This window comes from Amia ocellicauda, chromosome 2 (assembly GCF_036373705.1).
Source record: "Amia ocellicauda isolate fAmiCal2 chromosome 2, fAmiCal2.hap1, whole genome shotgun sequence".
NCBI classification, from domain to species: Eukaryota; Metazoa; Chordata; class Actinopteri; order Amiiformes; family Amiidae; genus Amia; species Amia ocellicauda.
The window spans coordinates 54,924,142-54,947,939 of record NC_089851.1 but is presented as its reverse complement, the minus strand read 5'-3'; the positions used below and the strand labels follow the sequence as shown (position 1 = coordinate 54,947,939).

General features: G+C 39.8%; 7 non-coding genes across 7 annotated transcripts; 5 read left to right on the top strand and 2 right to left on the bottom strand.

Annotated features, from left to right (window-relative positions):
• Nucleotides 1-17,736: 17,736 nt before the first annotated feature.
• On the top strand, nt 17,737-17,810 carry trnat-agu (transfer RNA threonine (anticodon AGU)). Its single transcript has one exon. It is a non-coding gene; the product is annotated as a tRNA-Thr (tRNA).
• A 459-nt stretch (nt 17,811-18,269) lies between these two features.
• trnat-ugu (transfer RNA threonine (anticodon UGU)) lies at nt 18,270-18,343 on the top strand. Its single transcript has one exon. It is a non-coding gene; the product is annotated as a tRNA-Thr (tRNA).
• A 163-nt stretch (nt 18,344-18,506) lies between these two features.
• On the bottom strand, nt 18,507-18,580 carry trnan-guu (transfer RNA asparagine (anticodon GUU)). The gene has a single exon. It is a non-coding gene; the product is annotated as a tRNA-Asn (tRNA).
• Nucleotides 18,581-20,721: 2,141 nt separating this feature from the next.
• On the top strand, nt 20,722-20,795 carry trnat-agu (transfer RNA threonine (anticodon AGU)). The gene has a single exon. It is a non-coding gene; the product is annotated as a tRNA-Thr (tRNA).
• A 414-nt stretch (nt 20,796-21,209) lies between these two features.
• Nucleotides 21,210-21,283, top strand: trnat-ugu (transfer RNA threonine (anticodon UGU)). Its single transcript has one exon. It is a non-coding gene; the product is annotated as a tRNA-Thr (tRNA).
• Nucleotides 21,284-21,446: 163 nt separating this feature from the next.
• trnan-guu (transfer RNA asparagine (anticodon GUU)) lies at nt 21,447-21,520 on the bottom strand. The gene has a single exon. It is a non-coding gene; the product is annotated as a tRNA-Asn (tRNA).
• A 1,979-nt stretch (nt 21,521-23,499) lies between these two features.
• On the top strand, nt 23,500-23,573 carry trnat-agu (transfer RNA threonine (anticodon AGU)). Its single transcript has one exon. It is a non-coding gene; the product is annotated as a tRNA-Thr (tRNA).
• The last annotated feature ends 225 nt before the right edge of the window (nt 23,574-23,798 follow it).

The window sequence follows — 23,798 nt, the reverse complement described above, 5'->3', positions numbered from 1 at the left end:
ATGTGTGAGGCATAAACATAATTTGGGATGTGTGTCCTGTTTCTTGCATGCATTCAAAATCAAAGAAAATGTATTTTTCCGATTGTTTGGGGATGTTTATTACGCTCATGTAGCATACATGATTGTCAGGTGTCTGGATAACACTTTTACAGCGCGGAAAGAGCTTTTCTTCGCAAGTATGCATTATTGGGAGAAAAGTCCGGCACTCTGTACAGTAAAAGTGTTGAACACACTGAATCTCTTTGGTGGCAGCTTTAGCCTTGAGTCTCCTGAGACAGACACCACCTCTACAGAATATTTTACATACATCGCATCTGGTGATGGTCTCTTTAACCTCAAAACAGTGGGGGTCTAAACACGCTCTGCACAAATTCCGACACGTGTGACTATTTTTATGCCCATATACTGCGTGGCAATAATCACAGAAATAGTTAACACCTATAAATGTTCTGATGTTTAAAACCCCGTAGTAATGCTGTTTGTGAAGTAAAACAAACATCTGTGCATTCTTTCCCTTTACACAGGCGGTACACACTGGCGGCAAAACATAAATTGTTACCTTGGTTTTTGAAATCAGTGAGGCATGCCCTTTTCTTGTCTATTATCTTGCAAAACAAAATACCTTTTATACATCTCCGTACCCCACCTTGCATATTAGGATTTCGGTGTGACTTTGCAGTAAATTAGCTATGCTCTCTAGGAAATCTGTTTCATCCAGCTCCCCCAAATGTTGCCTCCTCTAACAGAAAGCATTATTTAATGACCCCGAGCTCAGTCTAAGCTGTACAAAATCATTAGGACCCACATTGTGTGATATTTCATTTAACAGCCCTTGCACAGCACCAGTACGATTCTACCAGATCCAGATTCACAAACCTGAATTCTTCATAAAACTCCATTCCCCGGAACCTGTTAAGTTCCCGGTCATAGTGACGAATACGCTCCAAAAACACCCGAGGCGGGTCCCCGCCATTACCACACTCAACCATTTGTTCAGCATTTTCATTATTCACCTCTAACATTGCTACATCACCACCCCCAATCTGATTATCATTATTATTCGCTTCTAATGCTTACCCATCAGACACGTGCAAATCTATATATTCCTGAATTTCCAAGTCTGGTTGGTTATTATTATCAGCTTCTAATGCTAATTCATCAGACACAATCAAATCAATATATTCCTGAATTTCCAAGTTTGCTGGGTGGTCATCAACCGCCACTGTGCTGTAATGGTGTCTGTGATCCTGCTAATTGTGACACATCCATTCTAGATTTAAGCCTACGCAGCATTCTTTTGGCTACATTAATATTCTTTATCAGTACTGCCGTGATACGTGCAGACCGAGTGTCTTTGTGTCTTACTTGTTTCATTATTTGTTAATTGCGGTTTTCACTCACAGTGTGATGATTCAGCAAACTCGATGTTATACCCTTTTTGTTTTAACACATTTGTCAAAACATGTATTTTTCTATGAGCTGTGTGTAAATCTTCTACCAGTTGCCAACAAATGTGACATATTTTACTAAACAACAGGGCCCTAGAATCATCAGAGGTCTGAATGCCTGTACAGGGTATTTGTTCACCTGACCTGTCTATCTCTTTATGCACACTCGGAGTGGGGTTAACTGTGCTATTTGTCTGCTTACCTCTTTTTACAGTAGCGGGCTGTCTTACTGCGTGCTTTTCTCTGAAACATGCACTCTACCTTCAAGATGGTTTAGTGACTTGTTAGAAAGTGTGGATGAGAAAGTAATGCAAATAGTTGAGAAGGTTATAAAAAACAAGGCTTATCAAGTGTTTTACAAACATAAATAAAATACTGTTTGTGCCTGCTCTGCTTTTCTGTGCAATAAGACATTATATTAATTCATATATTTTTTCAGAGAAAGAAACCCCCGGGGCCCCTGGAATTACGTTTACGTATGTTTGAGGAATCTATGTTTGAAGATGTCATCCTCACTCTAATAGCTCACAAGTTTGGTGATTTGTATGATACTGGTAATTCTGATGTGAAATCGCTAGTTGCTGATGTTGAAAAAACAGTGGCGTCCCTCCCCAATGTGCTCAAGAGAATGCTGTATAAAGAGACACATCCTGGTGAATCTGCTTTTACATCTGTCCAAAAAGTTCTGCAGAGTTCTTTTGGAAATACTATCCCTATCATGACCAAACCCAATTTCTACACTGTGCTAGACAGAATAGTGTCACTGCCCTGGCCAATAAACAAGTAGAGGGAGTAGCTAGTGCAGTACAGTTCAGTTGTTTCTTCCTGGCTGCTGTAGGTGTTGGGGAAGCGGGATCATTGGTCACCCGAGTCAGTATCTAATCTCACTGTCTACATCTGACTTGATGCCTTGTTGTCATTTTTAGAGCTGTCACAATAAAATATTGACATTGAAATATATTTTACTGAGTCTCATATTTTGAATGTCTATACCTTTTCTTTCTCTTTTATTTTTCCAACACTGTACCACCCCAAAAATAATCATAAAATATATAACCTAAAATCATCACACGCACATCACTAAACACAGTTTAAAATACTTTTTTATTAAAACTTTATGTTGTTGTTCTCTTTTTATTTTAATGTATTTTATTTTGCTAACAACTTATCATAACAAACCTAATCATAAAACATAACCTAACACAAATAATAATAAGTTTAAACTCTTAAACATTACACACACACACACACATACACCATCAGGGTGAGATGGCAGTAAACACTTGTCAAGATGACCTGTGCCCTTTCCAAAATGCCTGTCATCCTAACAAGATGGAGGTCATCCAAACAAGATGGCTGTCATCCTAACAAGATTACGGTCATCCAAACAAGATGGCTGACAGGAGAGGGTCAAAGGGTAAAACCTGTAACCTAACAAGTTGGCTGACTGGAGAGGATCAAAGGGTACAGGGTAAGGAGGGGCTTCCTGGCCCGTGGGGCTTCTGGGTAAGGCGGGGCTTCCCAGCCCATGGGGCTTCTGGGTAGGGGTGGGGCCACCTGACACTTTGACATAAAGTGCCATCATTACTACTCATAAGCGCAATATGTACAATATCTTTCCCGTTCCTGAGAAAACTATGTTTGAAAACTGTAATTTTTTGCCTGGACTACAATCAAGATGGCTACCAAACCATGTGACATTATGCCGCCATTTTGCGATCTAGAGACCATGCCATAGACCCCTACATCCATTCAAAGTCTGGTGACTTTTTTGAGTTATAGGCATTTGAACATATTCTGGTGGAAGAGAAGAAAAAATAAGTATAATAATAATAATAATAATGACCAGTGACCACCACATTGCTTATGGGATCAATTCTGTCAAGTAACAATCAGTCCAATACATTCTAACATAGTTCCATACTGCACCATATGCATTTATTTGCAACTTGACCATCTCTGAAATTTGATTGGCTCATGGCGGCCATTTTGTTTTCTCAATCAACTTGCCTTGAACAAATCTGATAGAGGAGCTAGCCAAGGTCATGTGTACAAAATTTCATATCAATCAGACCAACCATTTCGGAGATGAAGATCTTTGAAGATTCTTGGCCAATCCAATATGGCTGCCAAACCATATGACTTATTGACTTGTTTTGAACAAATCTGAATTTAGGCCATAACATAACATCACACACCAAGTTTCACATCTGTCCCGTCTGCGGTTTCGGAGAAGAAGATTTTTGTATATTTTCCAAAATGTGTCACTTAAGCCACTATGGCCACCAGACCATGTGACATATGGCCTCCATATTGAATATGGCATAGTACTACATAGCCATCTATCACTGTATGAAGTTTCATGAGTTTTCATCAAGCATTGGTTTCTATAGGCTTTTGAAAAGATACTGCTGAAAAATAATAATCCTAACAATAGGGTTCCAGCAACTTCGTTGCTTGGCCCCCAACTTTTGAGGCTTCCAGGTGCTTGGAGTCGAGAAATGTATGGCTTCAGACTCATAAAAATATGAATCAGATGAAGACACATGTTGACAACAATTGTTGCTTAAAGGTTTTGGTAAGTAGAGTATTCAAGGTCAAGTTCCCCCTCTTGTGGTCTAATATTTTAAGGAACAAGCCATTTCAATCTCAATAAACCATCTACACTTATTTGATTGAAATGTATCAATTTAATTACATTAGTAGTACCATCAATACTTCTAATATCATAATATAGTAGTAAACACTTTATTCTCTAAGTTTCATTTTGTGTACTTTAAAACACAATCTAACCATTTAAGTAGCTTTAGATTGCTGCTGCTCTCCATTTTTCCATTTACCTTCTCAAGCTTATTTAGTTGCATACCTGGTGTTTCATATAGTTATCACGTTGATTTCTGATGTATGTGTTATATATATTTACAGCTGGAAAAGCAAAGTATATCACTAAGGAGCAAATAGCTCCAATTAGTTTTTACTATTGCGCCTGACCGAGTATGTCCGTATGTCCGTATGTTGTCTTATGTTCAACTCTATAGATCCAGCGATTAAATTATCCATTACAGAAATTATCCATTAGGACAAGGCACATCAGGAGGTCTGTGCAATAGGAACAGTCTGGACACCATTTTAAGTTCCGAACGGAATTAACGTCTTTACTATCTACATATTTATTTAATTATTTATACATTGTTTTTTTTTTTTTGTTTTTTTTTTTACATTTTGGCACAAATTATCCTCCATACTATCCATGACAAAATTAAAAATAAATACATGGAGAAAATAATAAATACATGAATTAATGTGGAAATAAATAGATGGATAAATAAACAGATTTTGAATTAAATACAATAATAAATAAATCTCCATGTATTTATTAGAACATGTATTTATTTATTTCAACATTTATTTATTATTTTCACTGTGAATTTGTTTTAAATTTTAATTACAGTGAAAATAATCAATACATTAATACATAAATACATGTTCAAATGGACATTTATTTATGTCAACACTACTACATTTATTCATTTATTTATGTAATGTGAAGCGATTCAAGTAATGAATAAACAATGTATTTGCTAAAATAAGTTTTTCTTAAACTTTAAGGGGAACTGCACCACAATTTTATCTTAATTCTGTTATTTGTATAAATTGTTTTAAATATAGCAATGTCACAAATGTCTGAAGTGAAGATATATTTATTAATATGATTTTCTTAAGGAATAGGTGGCCATTTTCTCTCCACCAGACCCTCGGTAACAGTCTGTACTAGTATGTGTAAGACCTGTAGGCAATACAAAGTAAAAGCATAATAATAATGATGATATTATTTATAACTAGAATGCTAAAGTTCCATGAGAAACATTGCGGAAGTACAGTAAGCAGTATGTTTCAGTGTACATGTAATATATTAAGTACTATAGTACATCACATGGTACTACAGTAAACTATAGTATACAACAGGGTAGTTCAATATTTGTCTAAGTACCGTAGGAGGCACTATAGTACATTACAAGATACTATAGTATATCACGTAACAAGAGTATACTGTAGTATAACATTGTACTATCGTATGTCACACATTATTCAGTATACCATAGTATAAAAGTTTAGTGTGGTATACAACAGTGTCCTACAGTATTTGTTGTACTACTGTAGTAAGTACTATAGTATAATTGTATTGTTTTATTGTCTATCTTAATTGTAGTTTTAATATTTAATTAACTATATTTTCTTGTAAAGAGCTTTGCGATACACTATGAAATTTCCATGGAATCCGAATGTGTTCAATTTCGTTGGATTTCATGAAATCCGAATGCATGAAATTGCATGATTTAATCAGGTGAATACAGATTAAATTGTGATGCAATTGCATGCTATATAAAGGGTGTTTGGGAGCGAGACTACATGGTGAAGTTTTGAGTTTTGAAAGAGAAAAGCAAGATCAAGAGTGTAAATATGTATAGGAATATTTAGTTATGGCAGCTTCTGCCATGCTGTACATTGGCAAAAAGAAGATGGCTTCACTCACATCTATGCAAGTATACACTCAGTATTTGTTGCAGAAATTAATGAAAGCAATACTAGTTTCAGTACTGTACTTCGCAAAAACATATTTGCATATTTGTTCAAAACTTGTACTTTAATATTTTTGCGATATCTAACACTGATAGTCCTACATTGTTTCATGTGTGCATGTATTTAAACAAAACAAAAACAAACAAAAAACAACATTGTTCTCTTTTCTTTGCTAAAACTATTTTTGTTACATTGAATCAGGGGTATGCATACATCTGGAAGGCACACTATATGTAATGGTAAGTTACAACAACATAAATGACACAGTATATATATATATATATATATATATATATATATATATATATATATATATATATATATATATATATAATCACAGTATAGTTCTTAAAAGATCATTTATCAAGCAGATTTAAACAAATTAAAAATGTCTATTATAATGACTGGCTATTATACAGTACACACTAGAAGCACCGACATTTCAAACTACCTACAAGAGCCAAAACTATAGTATAATAATGATCAAATAAAAAACTTAATAAAAAAAGCTAAAATGCTGTAGGCATATTTAATACATATATTTAGGAAAAGTCAGGAATTGGTATCCATAGTGTATTCAGGAACACATAGTAATTCAAATTAAATCAGTCAAACTGACCAGCCGTGCACTTCTAGAGTTAAATTATAAAGGCAAATCATGCAAAAGATCACATCACGTGTACAGTATCAGCACACAAACTACAGGGTCACAAGCCGCTAATGGGAAACTAAACTTTGGATTCAAACTCGATTTGTAAGGAAATATTGAAGACAAGGAAAGGTTTTCTGTTTCATTTGCATGCAATGCTTTTCTTACAAGAGCAGTGTAGTTTACAGTATAATTTGTGAGCACCCATTTGCTGTAGCAATTATAATTTAGTTTGCTTATTATAATGATTTGGTGTTTTTTAAATATATATTCCTATATATATATATATTTTACCATTCATGTTACAGCGTTGTTTTTATTTTAGTAAGTGCCCGATTAATCAGCAATTGCCCATTGATTAACCGATCAAATATTTGAATGGACTGACAGCCTTAATATATATGTGTGTGTGTTATTGTAATTAAATGTATGGTTTGTATTATTATTAGCAACTGTACGCTATCCAAAACAGAGGTATGGAATATTTTGCTTTTGACAGCTTAAAAAGAAAAATATGTGAACAAAGACCAATCAAGGCTAACTTACCAGTATACAAAATAACATTTATAAATATAAATGTAAAACTTTTTGAAGAGCCGGTATTAATGTTTTGTATAAACTGTATAATGTTTTATATTAATGATTGAAAAACATGTCAACAGAGCCAATTGTATTAATTGTCAAGCAAGCAAATTTTAGCAAGGCTGTTCTGACACTGCAGAAGTCACTCCCAGCATCTCCTTCAAGATTTCTGTGGCTAATCTGTGGCTGGAGAGGTCACCTCATCATTATGGATCAACAGTTGCTTTGAGAACTATGAGACCAGACCTCTGCCAGTAGATCAAAGGAAGCCATCTTGATATGTTTATTCATTTATTTACAGTAGTTTACAATTAAGATTAAACATAAATTAGTACATTTTGTGCACCCCCAATTCCTAATATGAGGGGCAAAGCTAACGAACTGAGCTTCCGTCCCTCAGTCCCAACAGCTTTCATATGATATTATTTTAATATAGTGATACAACATTTTGTGACATTCCTGTTTTGGATGCCCTATTTTTCAAGTTTGATTGTAATACATGAGTGTTATTAAAGTTTTAACTTAGAGTTACAGACTACATTTGCTGGGCACATCTAAAGACTAGCAAAAATTTATATTTGGATTTCGTTTTGTGAAAATTACTTCACGCTGGGGAATGATTTATTGCAGGATTTACATATGGTAAGAACAGTATAATTATTAATACTATGTATGTGTAACAACGGAGATAAAGTGCTCAGTTTAATTTATTTAAAAATGTGTTATGCTAATTTAGGTAAGGTAGCTGGGGTTTATTAGGGTGTGTGCAGGGGTTTTAGAGTTGGTGACCACGTGTGCGGAGCAACACCTGGAACTGTGTGAACTTCTTCTGGGCAAGAGGCGCGTAGTTTTTTTCTTCAATAAATCTAGCAGCAAGTAAGCAAGCGATTTGTGGGCTACTTGTTTTCCCCCGCTGAAAATACTACGTTGGCATCAGAAATGAGGATGGACACTTACGGCTCCTGGCCAGCAGACAGGGGAGGAGGGGGCGCAGGCCAGAGACTCCAGCTCTTCAGGCAGCCAAGCGTGAGCGGCAGAAAAACCGGCAGTGTGTACAGTGTCGGTCTGCTGTGTATCGCTGTTTCAATAATTAAATTATTATTATTATTTATCTCTTGGCAGACACCCTTATCCTTACAAAACAAAATAATAAATAATAATTCATAATAACCAATAAAATGCCCCTCCAATGCTACAGTATGTAAGTTACTATAAGTACATGTAAGTTATTGTTAACAGTAGTAAGCTACTAGTAGTAGTTTTTGAAAATAATCGAAACGTTAAACGATTTGAAAAAGGTGTTTAAGGAAAATAAGCTAAGGCTATTAGATAAGGATAATATAGGGAATTAATTGGCTGGTATGTATACTATGTTTCTACCAAAGTTGTAACAGGAGTTGGAATTTTGGGGGTAGAAGAAAAGCTGTAAAAATCCTCAGATTAAACTTAATGGATAATTATTTACTGAATATTGGCATATATCATTTGTTTGTACATTTTCTTATCTTGAAAATTATCAAAAAGAAATATAACAAACATTAGAATTAGAGTTACCCTGTGTTAGACTTGTGTCCTTAATTAGAGATAATTAGAGTTGCCTTGTGATAGACTGGTGTTGCTGCAGGGTTGGGCTTCGGAACACTTTAATTTTGTTAAAAAGTAAACAAAATTGGAAACATATATATACACACACATTTAATTGCATGTAATTAACTTAATTAAAAAAAAGTAAATTAAAAACTAAAACAGTAAAATATGTGTATACAAAAAAACAAATCAGTCTGTTACTATTTTTATATTATACATACTTATTTAAAATAACACATCATCCAATAGGCTTCTGGTTTGGAGCCAAACAATAGCACTAAATGCTACTCCTCATTGCTAATTGCAATAGATTGATTGCATTTTTTTTTTACTTTGGATAGTTATGTCTGCTACTACAGGGAGAAGCTGTTCGATCTCCTCCACAGTCTTCAATCCCATCTGCCGTAGAAGGTCCTCCACTGGGGCAAGCAATTGCTCCCCTTTCTCTGTGAACAGTAGGAAACCTTCTTCGGTGTCACAGAACCTCAGGATGGTTTTCTGTTTCTTTTCTGTTTTTTATGTTGACTCCTGAATGAGAATTAATTAGATGCTTTTCTGGTTTTACCCAATTTATCCTGATTTCTAAAGGAATTAACGGAATGTAAAAAAGATTTGGAGAGGTTGAGCTTGAGGTGGTGTGAGTGCATCCAGGCAGAGATAGCAGACAAGCAGGAAGAGATGCAGATTTGTCTTTGTGAAGGACGCATCAATCAAAGCCGAGTTGCTTGAATTTGTGCGCCAGGAGTGGCATAAAGTCACCCAACAGCGATGTGAAAGACTGGTGGAGAGCATGCCAAGACGCATGAATGCTGTGATTGAAAATCACCAAATATTAATTTCTGAACTCTTTGTAAGTTAAAACATTAGTATTATGTTTTTTAAAAATTAATATGAACTTATTTTCTTTGCATTATTTGAGGTCTGACAACACTGCATCTTTTTTGTAATTTTGTCCAGTTGTAAATTTCTGCAAATAAATGCTCTAAATGACAATATTTTTATTTGGAATTTGGGAAAAATGTTTTCAGCAGTTTATAGAATAAAACAAAAATGTTCATTTTACCAAAACATATACCTATAAATAGTAAAACCAGAGAAACTGATAATTGTGCACTGGTCTCTTAATTTTTTCCAGAGCTGTATACACCTTTATATGCGCTGCCATATCAAACATTTAACACTAAAGCATGTTGTGAATAAATGTTATGCTTTGGAATTTTAATATTGACATGAATAGACAATCCATGCAAGTAAACTCAAACACACAATAACAAGTGGTATTGTCACTGTTGAATCCCACACATCCCGCAATTCACAAGCTCCCCTGCAGAGGTCAGCATCACCGGAATTCTAAACCCTCACATTCCCCAGCAATCAGCCACTTAACATTCCTCGGCACCATGTGCACTTGTTCTATCATCCTCGAACTCCCATTGGACCAGCACCCTCCTTCACCGTCCTCTGCTCCTCTCTGCTACACATATAAACCCCTCTGTGACTTTAATTCACTGCTAAGTCTTGTATCCTTTTGTTATTGATTGTTTACAACCTCCACGTGTTCCTCCACCAATTCCCGTATTCTCCCTACCAGCCTGTTTGCCTGATCATTGACCCCCTGCTTGTCTTATCGACCAGGACTTGTGGATTTCCCTGGACATTACGGTTTGCCGGCATTGACCACAGCCTGTTTCTGACCACCTCTCACTCCGCACCTGGGTTCCCCGCCATGGCAGTCCTTCTTTACAGGTATACAGTCCGGTCCATAAATATTTGGACAGACCCAATTGTCAATTTGGCTCTGTACACCATCACAATGGATTGGAAAGGAAACAATCAAGATGTGCTTTAAGTGTAGACTTTCATCTTTAATTGGAGGGTAGTTACATCCAAATCGGGTGAATGGTGTAGGAATTAAACCAATTTTTATGTGGTCCCCCCAATTTTAGGGGCTCAAAAGTATTTGGACAAACTAACATAATCATTAATTAAATTGTGAGTTTCAATACTTGGTTGTGATGCGGGACAGTGGCCTGTCCGAATGCCAAATATATTTGCACCATTGTTGCAGTAAGATTGTGTAACCCATGTATGAATTTAAGCTTTGTGTATTGCTCCGCAGAGGACAGGTGCAGTAGTTCTGTGTAGCTGATTTTTAGAAAAACATTTTCATCCAAGGCTATAGAGAAAACAGAAGACAAAGGAGAAGTCTGTGATCAAGTTTGGGGTACATCATTGACGTCATCCAGTTGCCCAGCAACCAAAGGGAGTCATCTTGTATATGATAGCATGTTCTTTAGAAAAACCTTAGATGTGTCTTGCTGACTGACCATCTCCAGAGCACTTAGTTGTAGCTGAATAAACTATTTTGGTATTATTTCAGTTAAATCGGGTCCTGAGTATTCCTTGTCCGCCTGTTTATTGAGGGAGTAAAATGTCTCCCTATCAGTTGCAAATCCTTTGCAGTCAATGACTGCCTGAAGTCTGGAACCCATAGACATCACCAGATGCTGGGTTTCTTCCCTGGTGATGCTATGCCAGGCCTGCACTACAGCTGTCTTTAGATCCTGCTTGTTCTTGGGGTGTTTTGCCTTAGATATCAAAACAAACCAATCAGAGAGCAAAAACATTAGGTGGGGCCAAATCCACTAATAAGAACGTACTGGTGAGCGCAGGAACACCAAAAGGCCAGGAACACCACGGAAAACAACTGTGGTGGATGACAGAATATTTTCCCTGGTGAGGAAAACCCCTTCACAACAGTTGGCCAGATCAAGAATACCCTCCAGGAGGTAGGCGTATCTGTGTCAATGTCAACAATCAAGAGAACAATCGCTAATCTCAAGATGGAGCTGGGGGTAGTTGTTCCATGGCCAGGCTGTCGTTCCCTCTGCCAAGTGTGTACAGGCCAAGATACCTCCATTACTTCAATCACTACATCTTCCGCTGACTTCTATAGGGGGCTGCGTGAACTACTGAAGTAATGCTGTAGAGATAAGTGTCCTTAAACTGGGAAATGGAAATAAAGATTAAGTAAGCATCACTCATTGAAGAAATGCATCACAGTGTCTCTGTCAGCCTGTACAGCAGCGCATGTTTGCCGTAGCCAACATTTATTCAGTGCCAAATTTCCTTGCACAAAGCCATAGCAGATTCTCAAGCCCTCCCATGTTGTTGATTATCTTGTATCCATGTATTAAGAATAATGGTAATGCTTTATTTTAAGTGTCCATTATAAACAATCTATTAAGATGTTATGTTATTATTATATGATTAATTTTACAAATTATAAATATATTAGACATTTTTAAACTTTTTTGCTATAATATGTTTTAAGGTATTTAATAACATATTTAATAAAGGGTATAATAACATGACATTCGCACACCGATATCAATCTATTATCATTAACTGCCATGCCAGTTAATTACTGCTATTATCCATCCATTTTTGAAACCAGTTATCCTGGCGAAGGTCGCCGAGCACTGATCCCGGCAGGCAAAGGGCACAAGGCAGGAATACACCCAGGACGGGACCCCAGTCCATCGCTGGGCAACACACACACACACACACACACACGCAGACACACCCACATACAGGGCAATTTAGAGAAGCCAATTAACCTAACCCACATGTCTTTGGACGGTGGGAGGAAACCCACGTGGACACGGGGAGAACATGCAAACTACATAGTATAGCAAAAATGTTTAAATAAAAATGTCTAATATATGTATAATTTGTAATAATCATATAACAATAACATAATCAATAATTTGTTAATAGATTGTTTATAATGGACACTTGTTAGCATAATAACTAATGTATGTTATCTATCTGTATGTAATGCTGTTGTCCTATAAGTCCTTACATTTGTAAACAGGGATTTTTGAAATAACCATTACTTATTTTGTGAAAAAACAGGGAAACAGAAATAAGGAATGAGTAACTATTACTTATTTCTCCAGAAATAAATAAGTAAACTTTACTTATTTTGCAGAAAAAAATAAAACAGTTTATTATTAATATATTGAGGAAACAGTGAAAAAAATAACCATTACTTATTTTTTGAAAAATAAGGAATCTACTTCATAGAGGTTCTGAAATCAGCATACTTCTCATGGCAGGAAAGGAAACTGGAAGCCTTTTGACACATTTCTTGACTTTGATTGAAGATTTTCCAGTATTTTAATCAGACCTCCTGCCAGAATATATTCTGCAGTGGGTTTCAGAATGGGCTGCCAAAACTGCGTAATCTCCTCCACCAACCTTTCCTGGTTATCCTTTGTTTGGTAAAACTGCATTTATGGAAGATACCCTTACAAAAATAAAATATTAAAAAATATATATTATTCTGAAATATGAAATGTATTTTAATGTATTAATATGTTTTATAAATGTGAATACCATTTTATAATATATGGTGAAAATATACTTTTAAATATCAATTGCAGTTTTAGTATGTCACTTGATACATAAATATGGTCAAATACACTATATTATACAATACAAATATTGTTTAATATAACTTAAGTATATTCAGAATTATATGTAAACTTGTTTTTAATATATATAATTATATGCAAATATACTGTAACATCTACACATGTATTTTATACTAAATATATAAAAATGCATACATATATGTCTCCTTATAATATACATTTAGTATACTGCTAAATACACAACAATCTCATATTGCATGTATTGTATACTGTGAATATATTAGACTGCAAAAATGTTGCATTCTAAATATACTGGTAGAATATATTTGGATAAACTTCCAAACACATGTATACATGAAGTGTAACTTATAACATTGGGATACTTCAATACTTTAATAGATTTCACTTGGTACTCACTTGGTGTTTGACCCACTTTTGCCTTCAGAACTGCCTTAATTCTACGTGGCATTGATTCAACAAGGTGCTGAAAGCATTCTTTAGAAATGTTGGCCCATATTGATAGGATAGCATCTTGCAATTGATGGAGATTTGTGGGATGCACATCCAGGGCACAAAGCTCCCGTTCCACCACATCCCAAAGATGCTCTATTGGGCTGAGATCTGGTAACTGTGGGGGCCAGTTTAGTACAGTGAACTCATTGTCATGTTCAAGAAACCAATTTGAAATGATTCGACCTTTGTGACATGGTGCATTATCCTGCTGGAAGTAGCCATCAGAGGATGGGTACATGGTGGTCATAAAGGGATGGACATGGTCAGAAACAATGCTCAGGTAGGCCGTGGCATTTAAACGATGCCCAATTGGCAATAAGGGGCATAAAGTGTGCCAAGAAAACATCCCCCACCACCACCAGCCTGCACAGTGGTAACAAGGTATGATGGATCCATGTTCTCATTCTGTTTACGCCAAATTCTGACTCTACCATCTGAATGTCTCAACAGAAATCGAGACTCATCAGACCAGGCAACATTTTTTCAGTCTTCAACTGTCCAATTTTGGTGAGCTTGTGCAAATTGTAGCCTCTTTCTCCTATTTGTAGTGGAGATGAGTGGTACCCGGTGGGGTCTTCTGCTGTTGTAGCCCATCCGCCTCAAGGTTGTACGTGTTGTGGCTTCACAAATGCTTTGCTGCATACCTCGGTTGTAACGAGTGGTTATTTCAGTCAAAGTTGCTCTTCTATCAGCTTGAATCAGTCGGCCCATTCTCCTCTGACCTCTAGCATCAACAAGGCATTTTCGCCCACAGGACTGCCGCATACTGGATGTTTTTCCCTTTTCACACCATTCTTTGTAAACCCTAGAAATGGTTGTGCGTGAAAATCCCAGTAACTGAGCAGATTGTGAAATACTCAGACCGGCCCGTCTGGCACCAACAACCATGCCACGCTCAAAATGGCTTAAATCACCTTTCTTTCCCATTCAGACATTCAGTTTGGAGTTCAGGAGATTGTCTTGACCAGGACCACACCCCTAAATGCATTGAAGCAACTGCCATGTGATTGGTTGGTTAGATAATTGCATTAATGAGAAATTGAACAGGTGTTCCTAATAATCCTTTAGGTGAGTGTATAGGGCATGTATTACAGATTCATTCAAAAAGGTCTCACTTTAGATTTGAGGAAACACTATTTACTTGTATCAGCGGTCATTCATTTGTCATTAATAGTTCTTCCAATTTCCGACCTTTTAGTTCCAGAGACCAATGTTTTGGTACCAGCTAAAAAAAACAAAGACAAATGTACATTAATTGGACAAATATGAAATATATAGTTACATGTAAAATATGGCCCAATATACAACGCTACAATTATTACAATTTACTTGCACTGTAATTACACGGTAACAAGAGTGAATTGAGCAAGTAGGTTGTGTATAGTTAATTCAATTATTAAATACTAGTATGGATGATGTATGATTACAGAACGAGCTTACATACACTAAACAAGTATTATGGCTTATTTACATGTAGTGTGTGTTTTTTACTTTACATATTCATGTAAAATGCTGCCAACCTTTGTGATGTTACCGATGACCTTAAACTCACCCCTTCTTAAAGTGTAACCACATGTGGTGATCAGGTGAGGGTCTGCCTCAAGCAGTTGTTTTGTTTCTTACGCCTGGGTGTAGGTACTGGAGAATGGGAGAGTCCTGGCACCGTGGCTTAGTTGGTCAAAGTGCCTGCCTTGTAAACAGGAAACCCTGGGTTCGACGCCCAGCAGTGCCTTGGTTTATGTTGGCCTAGGCAATGGAAAGGAAGTTTCTAAACGCTCAATACATTTTTGCAAGATAGCCGTCCGCAGCAAGCAGCTTAAGGTTACTGTAGCCGCAGTCTGGCAAGCTGACCGCCAGAAGCAGAAACAATAACAAGGGGCCGGGGGAAAAGTGGGCCGTCCCTGGGTGGAATCAAACCACAATCCTTTTGGTTAACAGCCAAACACGCTGACCGATTGCGCCACAGACACATACAGAGGTGTTGTGGTTGCTGCAGTCGTGCAGTTCCTTCACAGTTGCCAAAAATCATTTCCAGCACACGATTTTCTTTGTCGTTGAATGCAACATACGTGACCATTGGGGGAGCGATAGCAAGCAAGAGAGTTAGATATCGAGAGTCATAGATAGATAGCTAGCTAGATAGATAGATAGATGGATGGATGGACGGCAAGGCAAGCATCTGATTGACAGTGGTCCGTGATCTGCTGTTATGCTACTATGCTACTGACCATTGGGGGAGCGATAGCAAGCAAGAGAGTTAGATATCGAGAGTCATAGATAGATAGATAGATAGATGGATGGATGGATGGCAAGGCAAGCATCTGATTGACATTGGTCCGTGATCTGCTGTTATGCTACAATGCTACTGACCATTGGGGGAGCGATAGCAAGCAAGAGAGTTAGATATCAAGAGTCATAGATAGATAGATAGATGGATGGATGGACGGCAAGGCAAGCATCTGATTGACAGTGGTCCGTGATCTGCTGTTATGCTACTATGCTACTGACCATTGGGGGAGCGATAGCAAGCAAGAGAGTTAGATATCGAGAGTCATAGATAGATAGATAGATAGATGGATGGATGGACGGCAAGGCAAGCATCTGATTGACATTGGTCCGTGATCTGCTGTTATGCTACAATGCTACTGACCATTGGGGGAGCGATAGCAAGCAAGAGAGTTAGATATCAAGAGTCATAGATAGATAGATAGATAGATGGATGGATGGACGGCAAGGCAAGCATCTGATTGACAGTGGTCCGTGATCTGCTGTTATGCTACTATGCTACTGACCATTGGGGGAGCGATAGCAAGCAAGAGAGTTAGATATCGAGAGTCATTGATAGATAGATAGATAGATGGATGGATGGATGGACGGCAAGGCAAGCATCTGAGTGACAGTGGTCCGTGATCTGCTGTTATGCTACTATGCTACTGACCATTGGGGGAGCGATAGCAAGCAAGAGAGTTAGATATCAAGAGTCATAGATAGATAGATAGATAGATGGATGGATGGACGGCAAGGCAAGCATCTGATTGACAGTGGTCCGTGATCTGCTGTTATGCTACTATGCTACTGACCATTGGGGGAGCGATAGCAAGCAAGAGAGTTAGATATCGAGAGTCATAGATAGATAGATAGATAGATGGATGGATGGACGGCAAGGCAAGCATCTGATTGACATTGGTCCGTGATCTGCTGTTATGCTACAATGCTACTGACCATTGGGGGAGCGATAGCAAGCAAGAGAGTTAGATATCAAGAGTCATAGATAGATAGATAGATAGATGGATGGATGGACGGCAAGGCAAGCATCTGATTGACAGTGGTCCGTGATCTGCTGTTATGCTACTTTGCTACTGACCATTGGGGGAGCGATAGCAAGCAAGAGAGTTAGATGTCAAGAGTCATAGATAGATAGATAGATGGATGGATGGATGGACGGCAAGGCAAGCATCTGATTGACATTGGTCCGTGATCTGCTGTTATGCTACAATGCTACTGACCATTGGGGGAGCGATAGCAAGCAAGAGAGTTAGATATCAAGAGTCATAGATAGATAGATAGATAGATGGATGGATGGACGGCAAGGCAAGCATCTGATTGACAGTGGTCCGTGATCTGCTGTTATGCTACTTTGCTACTGACCATTGGGGGAGCGATAGCAAGCAAAAGAGTTAGATGTCAAGAGTCATAGATAGATAGATAGATGGATGGATGGATGGACGGCAAGGCAAGCATCTGATTGACAGTGGTCCGTGATCTGCTGTTATGCTACTATGCTACTGACCATTGGGGGAGCGATAACAAGCAAGAGAGTTAGATATTGAGAGTCATAGATAGATGGATGGATGGATGGACGGCAAGGCAAGAACCTGATTGACAGCGGTCCGTGATCTGCTGTTATTCTACTATCAGCAGCAGCAGCGGCAGATTTGGCGCCGTGGCTTAGTTGGTTAAAGCGCCTGTCTAGTAAACAGGAGGTCCTGGGTTCAAATCCCAGCGGTGCCTTAGGCGGGCTTTCTGTGCTCCTTGCGAAGCTTGTGCTTCTGCTTTGTCGACCATCAGTTTTAGCAAGATAGGCTTATCGTAAAGCCATCAGAGGACGTAATGAACCGGAAAGCCAACTGGACAGACGCCGGTTTGTAAAGAAGAACCAGAACCCAAAGGACACGTGCTACGGCCAACGTCCAATTCCCATTGCCGCCCCTGGACAGTCGCAACAGGGAGCTTGTTGCTCCCGTCAACCTTACGTTTTCACCTCTGTGTGCTTCCTTTGTTGCAGCCTGCATCCAGATTTTGTTTTGTTTTGTTTTGTTTTGTTTTGTTTTGTTTTGTTTTGTTTTGTTTTGTTTTGTTTTGTTTTGTTTTGTTTTGTTTTGTTTTGTTTTGTTTTGTTTTGTTTTGTTTTGTTTTGTTTTGTTTTTTGCCTTACGCCTGAGTGTAGGCACTGGGGAATGGGAGAGTCCTGGCACCGTGGCTTAGTTGGTCAAAGCGCCTGTCTTGTAAACAGGAAACCCTGGGTTCGACTCCCAGCAGTGCCTTGGTTTATGATGGCCTAGGCAATGGAAAGGAAGTTTCTAAACGCTCAATACATTTTGCAAGATGGCCGTCCACAGCAAGCAGCTTAAGGTTACTGTAGCCACAGTCTGGCAAGCTGTCCGCCAGAAGTAGAAACAATAACAAGGGGCGGGGGGAAAAGTGGGCCGTCCCTGGGTGGATTCGAACCACCATCCTTTTGGTTAACAGCCAAACGCGCTGACCGATTGCGCCACAGAGACAGACAGAGGTGTTGTGGTTGCTGCAGTCGTGCAGTTCCTTCACAGTTGCCGAAAATCATTTCCAGCACACGATTTTCTTTGTCGTTGAATGCAACATACGTGACCATTGGGGGAGCGATAGCATGCAAGAGAGTTAGATATCGAGAGTCATAGATAGATAGATAGATAGATAGATAGATAGATAGATAGATAGATAGATAGATAGATAGATAGATAGATGGATGGATGGACGGCAAGGCAAGCATCTGATTGACAGTGTTCCGTGATCTGCTGTTATGCTACTATGCTACTGACCATTGGGGGAGCGATAGCAAGCAAGAGAGTTAGATAACAAGAGTCATAGATAGATAGATGGATGGATGGATGGACGGCAAGGCAAGCATCTGATTGACAGTGGTCCGTGATCTGCTGTTATGCTACTATGCTACTGACCATTGGGGGAGCGATAGCAAGCAAGAGAGTTAGATATCGAGAGTCATTGATAGATAGATAGATAGATGGATGGATGGATGGACGGCAAGGCAAGCATCTGAGTGACAGTGGTCCGTGATCTGCTGTTATGCTACTATGCTACTGACCATTGGGGGAGCGATAGCAAGCAAGAGAGTTAGATATCGAGAGTCATAGATAGATAGATGGATGGATGGACGGCAAGGCAAGCATCTGATTGACAGTGGTCCGTGATCTGCTGTTATGCTACTATGCTACTGACCATTGGGGGAGCGATAGCAAGCAAGAGAGTTAGATATCGAGAGTCATTGATAGATAGATAGATAGATGGATGGATGGATGGACGGCAAGGCAAGCATCTGAGTGACAGTGGTCCGTGATCTGCTGTTATGCTACTATGCTACTGACCATTGGGGGAGCGATAGCAAGCAAGAGAGTTAGATATCAAGAGTCATAGATAGATAGATAGATAGATGGATGGATGGACGGCAAGGCAAGCATCTGATTGACAGTGGTCCGTGATCTGCTGTTATGCTACTATGCTACTGACCATTGGGGGAGCGATAGCAAGCAAGAGAGTTAGATATCGAGAGTCATAGATAGATAGATAGATAGATGGATGGATGGACGGCAAGGCAAGCATCTGATTGACATTGGTCCGTGATCTGCTGTTATGCTACAATGCTACTGACCATTGGGGGAGCGATAGCAAGCAAGAGAGTTAGATATCAAGAGTCATAGATAGATAGATAGATAGATGGATGGATGGACGGCAAGGCAAGCATCTGATTGACAGTGGTCCGTGATCTGCTGTTATGCTACTTTGCTACTGACCATTGGGGGAGCGATAGCAAGCAAGAGAGTTAGATGTCAAGAGTCATAGATAGATAGATAGATGGATGGATGGATGGACGGCAAGGCAAGCATCTGATTGACATTGGTCCGTGATCTGCTGTTATGCTACAATGCTACTGACCATTGGGGGAGCGATAGCAAGCAAGAGAGTTAGATATCAAGAGTCATAGATAGATAGATAGATAGATGGATGGATGGACGGCAAGGCAAGCATCTGATTGACAGTGGTCCGTGATCTGCTGTTATGCTACTTTGCTACTGACCATTGGGGGAGCGATAGCAAGCAAGAGAGTTAGATGTCAAGAGTCATAGATAGATAGATAGATGGATGGATGGATGGACGGCAAGGCAAGCATCTGATTGACATTGGTCCGTGATCTGCTGTTATGCTACAATGCTACTGACCATTGGGGGAGCGATAGCAAGCAAGAGAGTTAGATATCAAGAGTCATAGATAGATAGATAGATAGATGGATGGATGGACGGCAAGGCAAGCATCTGATTGACAGTGGTCCGTGATCTGCTGTTATGCTACTTTGCTACTGACCATTGGGGGAGCGATAGCAAGCAAAAGAGTTAGATGTCAAGAGTCATAGATAGATAGATAGATGGATGGATGGATGGACGGCAAGGCAAGCATCTGATTGACAGTGGTCCGTGATCTGCTGTTATGCTACTATGCTACTGACCATTGGGGGAGCGATAACAAGCAAGAGAGTTAGATATTGAGAGTCATAGATAGATGGATGGATGGATGGACGGCAAGGCAAGAACCTGATTGACAGCGGTCCGTGATCTGCTGTTATTCTACTATCAGCAGCAGCAGCGGCAGATTTGGCGCCGTGGCTTAGTTGGTTAAAGCGCCTGTCTAGTAAACAGGAGGTCCTGGGTTCAAATCCCAGCGGTGCCTTAGGCGGGCTTTCTGTGCTCCTTGCGAAGCTTGTGCTTCTGCTTTGTCGACCATCAGTTTTAGCAAGATAGGCTTATCGTAAAGCCATCAGAGGACGTAATGAACCGGAAAGCCAACTGGACAGACGCCGGTTTGTAAAGAAGAACCAGAACCCAAAGGACACGTGCTACGGCCAACGTCCAATTCCCATTGCCGCCCCTGGACAGTCGCAACAGGGAGCTTGTTGCTCCCGTCAACCTTACGTTTTCACCTCTGTGTGCTTCCTTTGTTGCAGCCTGCATCCAGATTTTGTTTTGTTTTGTTTTGTTTTGTTTTGTTTTGTTTTGTTTTGTTTTGTTTTGTTTTGTTTTGTTTTGTTTTGTTTTGTTTTTTGCCTTACGCCTGAGTGTAGGCACTGGGGAATGGGAGAGTCCTGGCACCGTGGCTTAGTTGGTCAAAGCGCCTGTCTTGTAAACAGGAAACCCTGGGTTCGACTCCCAGCAGTGCCTTGGTTTATGATGGCCTAGGCAATGGAAAGGAAGTTTCTAAACGCTCAATACATTTTGCAAGATGGCCGTCCACAGCAAGCAGCTTAAGGTTACTGTAGCCACAGTCTGGCAAGCTGTCCGCCAGAAGTAGAAACAATAACAAGGGGCGGGGGGAAAAGTGGGCCGTCCCTGGGTGGATTCGAACCACCATCCTTTTGGTTAACAGCCAAACGCGCTGACCGATTGCGCCACAGAGACAGACAGAGGTGTTGTGGTTGCTGCAGTCGTGCAGTTCCTTCACAGTTGCCGAAAATCATTTCCAGCACACGATTTTCTTTGTCGTTGAATGCAACATACGTGACCATTGGGGGAGCGATAGCATGCAAGAGAGTTAGATATCGAGAGTCATAGATAGATAGATAGATAGATAGATAGATAGATAGATAGATAGATAGATAGATAGATAGATAGATGGATGGATGGACGGCAAGGCAAGCATCTGATTGACAGTGTTCCGTGATCTGCTGTTATGCTACTATGCTACTGACCACTGGGGGAGCGATAGCAAGCAAGAGAGTTAGATAACAAGAGTCATAGATAGATAGATAGATGGATGGATGGATGGACGGCAAGGCAAGCATCTGATTGACAGTGGTCCGTGATCTGCTGTTATGCTACTGACCATTGGGGGAGCGATAGCAAGTAAGAGAGTTAGATATCGAGAGTCATTGATAGATAGATAGATAGATGGATGGATGGACGGCAAGGCAAGCATCTGATTGACAGTGGTCCGTGATCTGCTGTTATGCTACAATGCTACTGACCATTGGGGGAGCGATAGCAAGCAAGAGAGTTAGATATCAAGAGTCATTGATAGATAGATAGATAGATAGATGGATGGATGGACGGCAAGGCAAGCATCTGATTGACAGTGGTCCGTGATCTGCTGTTATGCTACAATGCTACTGACCATTGGGGGAGCGATAGCAAGCAAGAGAGTTAGATATCAAGAGTCATAGATAGATAGATAGATAGATGGATGGATGGACGGCAAGGCAAGCATCTGATTGACAGTGGTCCGTGATCTGCTGTTATGCTACAATGCTACTGACCATTGGGGGAGCGATAGCAAGCAAGAGAGTTAGATATCAAGAGTCATAGATAGATAGATAGATAGATGGATGGATGGACGGCAAGGCAAGCATCTGATTGACAGTGGTCCGTGATCTGCTGTTATGATACTATGCTACTGACCATTGGGGGAGCGATAGCAAGCAAGAGAGTTAGATATCAAGAGTCATAGATAGATGGATGGATGGATGGACGGCTAGGCAAGCATCTGATTGACAGTGGTCCGTGATCTGCTGTTATGCTACTTTGCTTCTGACCATTGGGGGAGCGATAGCAAGCAAGAGAGTTAGATGTCAAGAGTCATAGATAGATAGATAGACAGATGGATGGATGGACGGCAAGGCAAGCACCTGATTGACAGTGGTCCGTGATCTGCTGTTATGCTACTATGCTACTGACCATTGGGGGAGCGATAGCAAGCAAGAGAGTTAGATTTTGAGAGTCATAGATAGATGGATGGATGGATGGATGGACGGCAAGGCAAGAACCTGATTGACAGCGGTCCGTGATCTGCTGTTATGATACTATGCTACTGACCATTGGGGGAGCGATAGCAAGCAAGAGAGTTAGATATCAAGAGTCATAGATAGATAGATGGATGGATGGATGGATGGACGGCAAGGCAAGCATCTGATTGACAGTGGTCCGTGATCTGCTGTTATGCTACTATGCTACTGACCATTGGGGGAGCGATAGCAAGCAAGAGAGTTAGATATCAAGAGTCATAGATAGATAGATGGATGGATGGATGGACGGCAAGGCAAGCATCTGATTGACAGTGGTCCGTGATCTGCTGTTATGATACTATGCTACTGACCATTGGGGGAGCGATAGCAAGCAAGAGAGTTAGATGTCAAGAGTCATAGATAGATAGATAGACAGATGGATGGATGGACGGCAAGGCAAGCACCTGATTGACAGTGGTCCGTGATCTGCTGTTATGCTACTATGCTACTGACCATTGGGGGAGCGATAGCAAGCAAGAGAGTTAGATATTGAGAATCATAGATAGATGGATGGATGGATGGACGGCAAGGCAAGAACCTGATTGACAGCGGTCCGTGATCTGCTGTTATTCTACTATCAGCAGCAGCAGCGGCAGATTTGGCGCCGTGGCTTAGTTGGTTAAAGCGCCTGTCTAGTAAACAGGAGGTCCTGGGTTCAAATCCCAGCGGTGCCTTAGGCGGGCTTTGTGTGCTCCTTGCGAAGCTTGTGCTTCCGCTTTGTCGACCATCAGTTTTAGCAAGATAGGCTTATCGTAAAGCCATCAGAGGACGTAATGAACCGGAAAGCCAACTGGACAGACGCCGGTTTGTAAAGAAGAACCAGAACCCAAAGGACACGCGCTACGGCCAACGTCCAATTCCCATTGCCGCCCCTGGACAGTCGCAACAGGGAGCTTGTT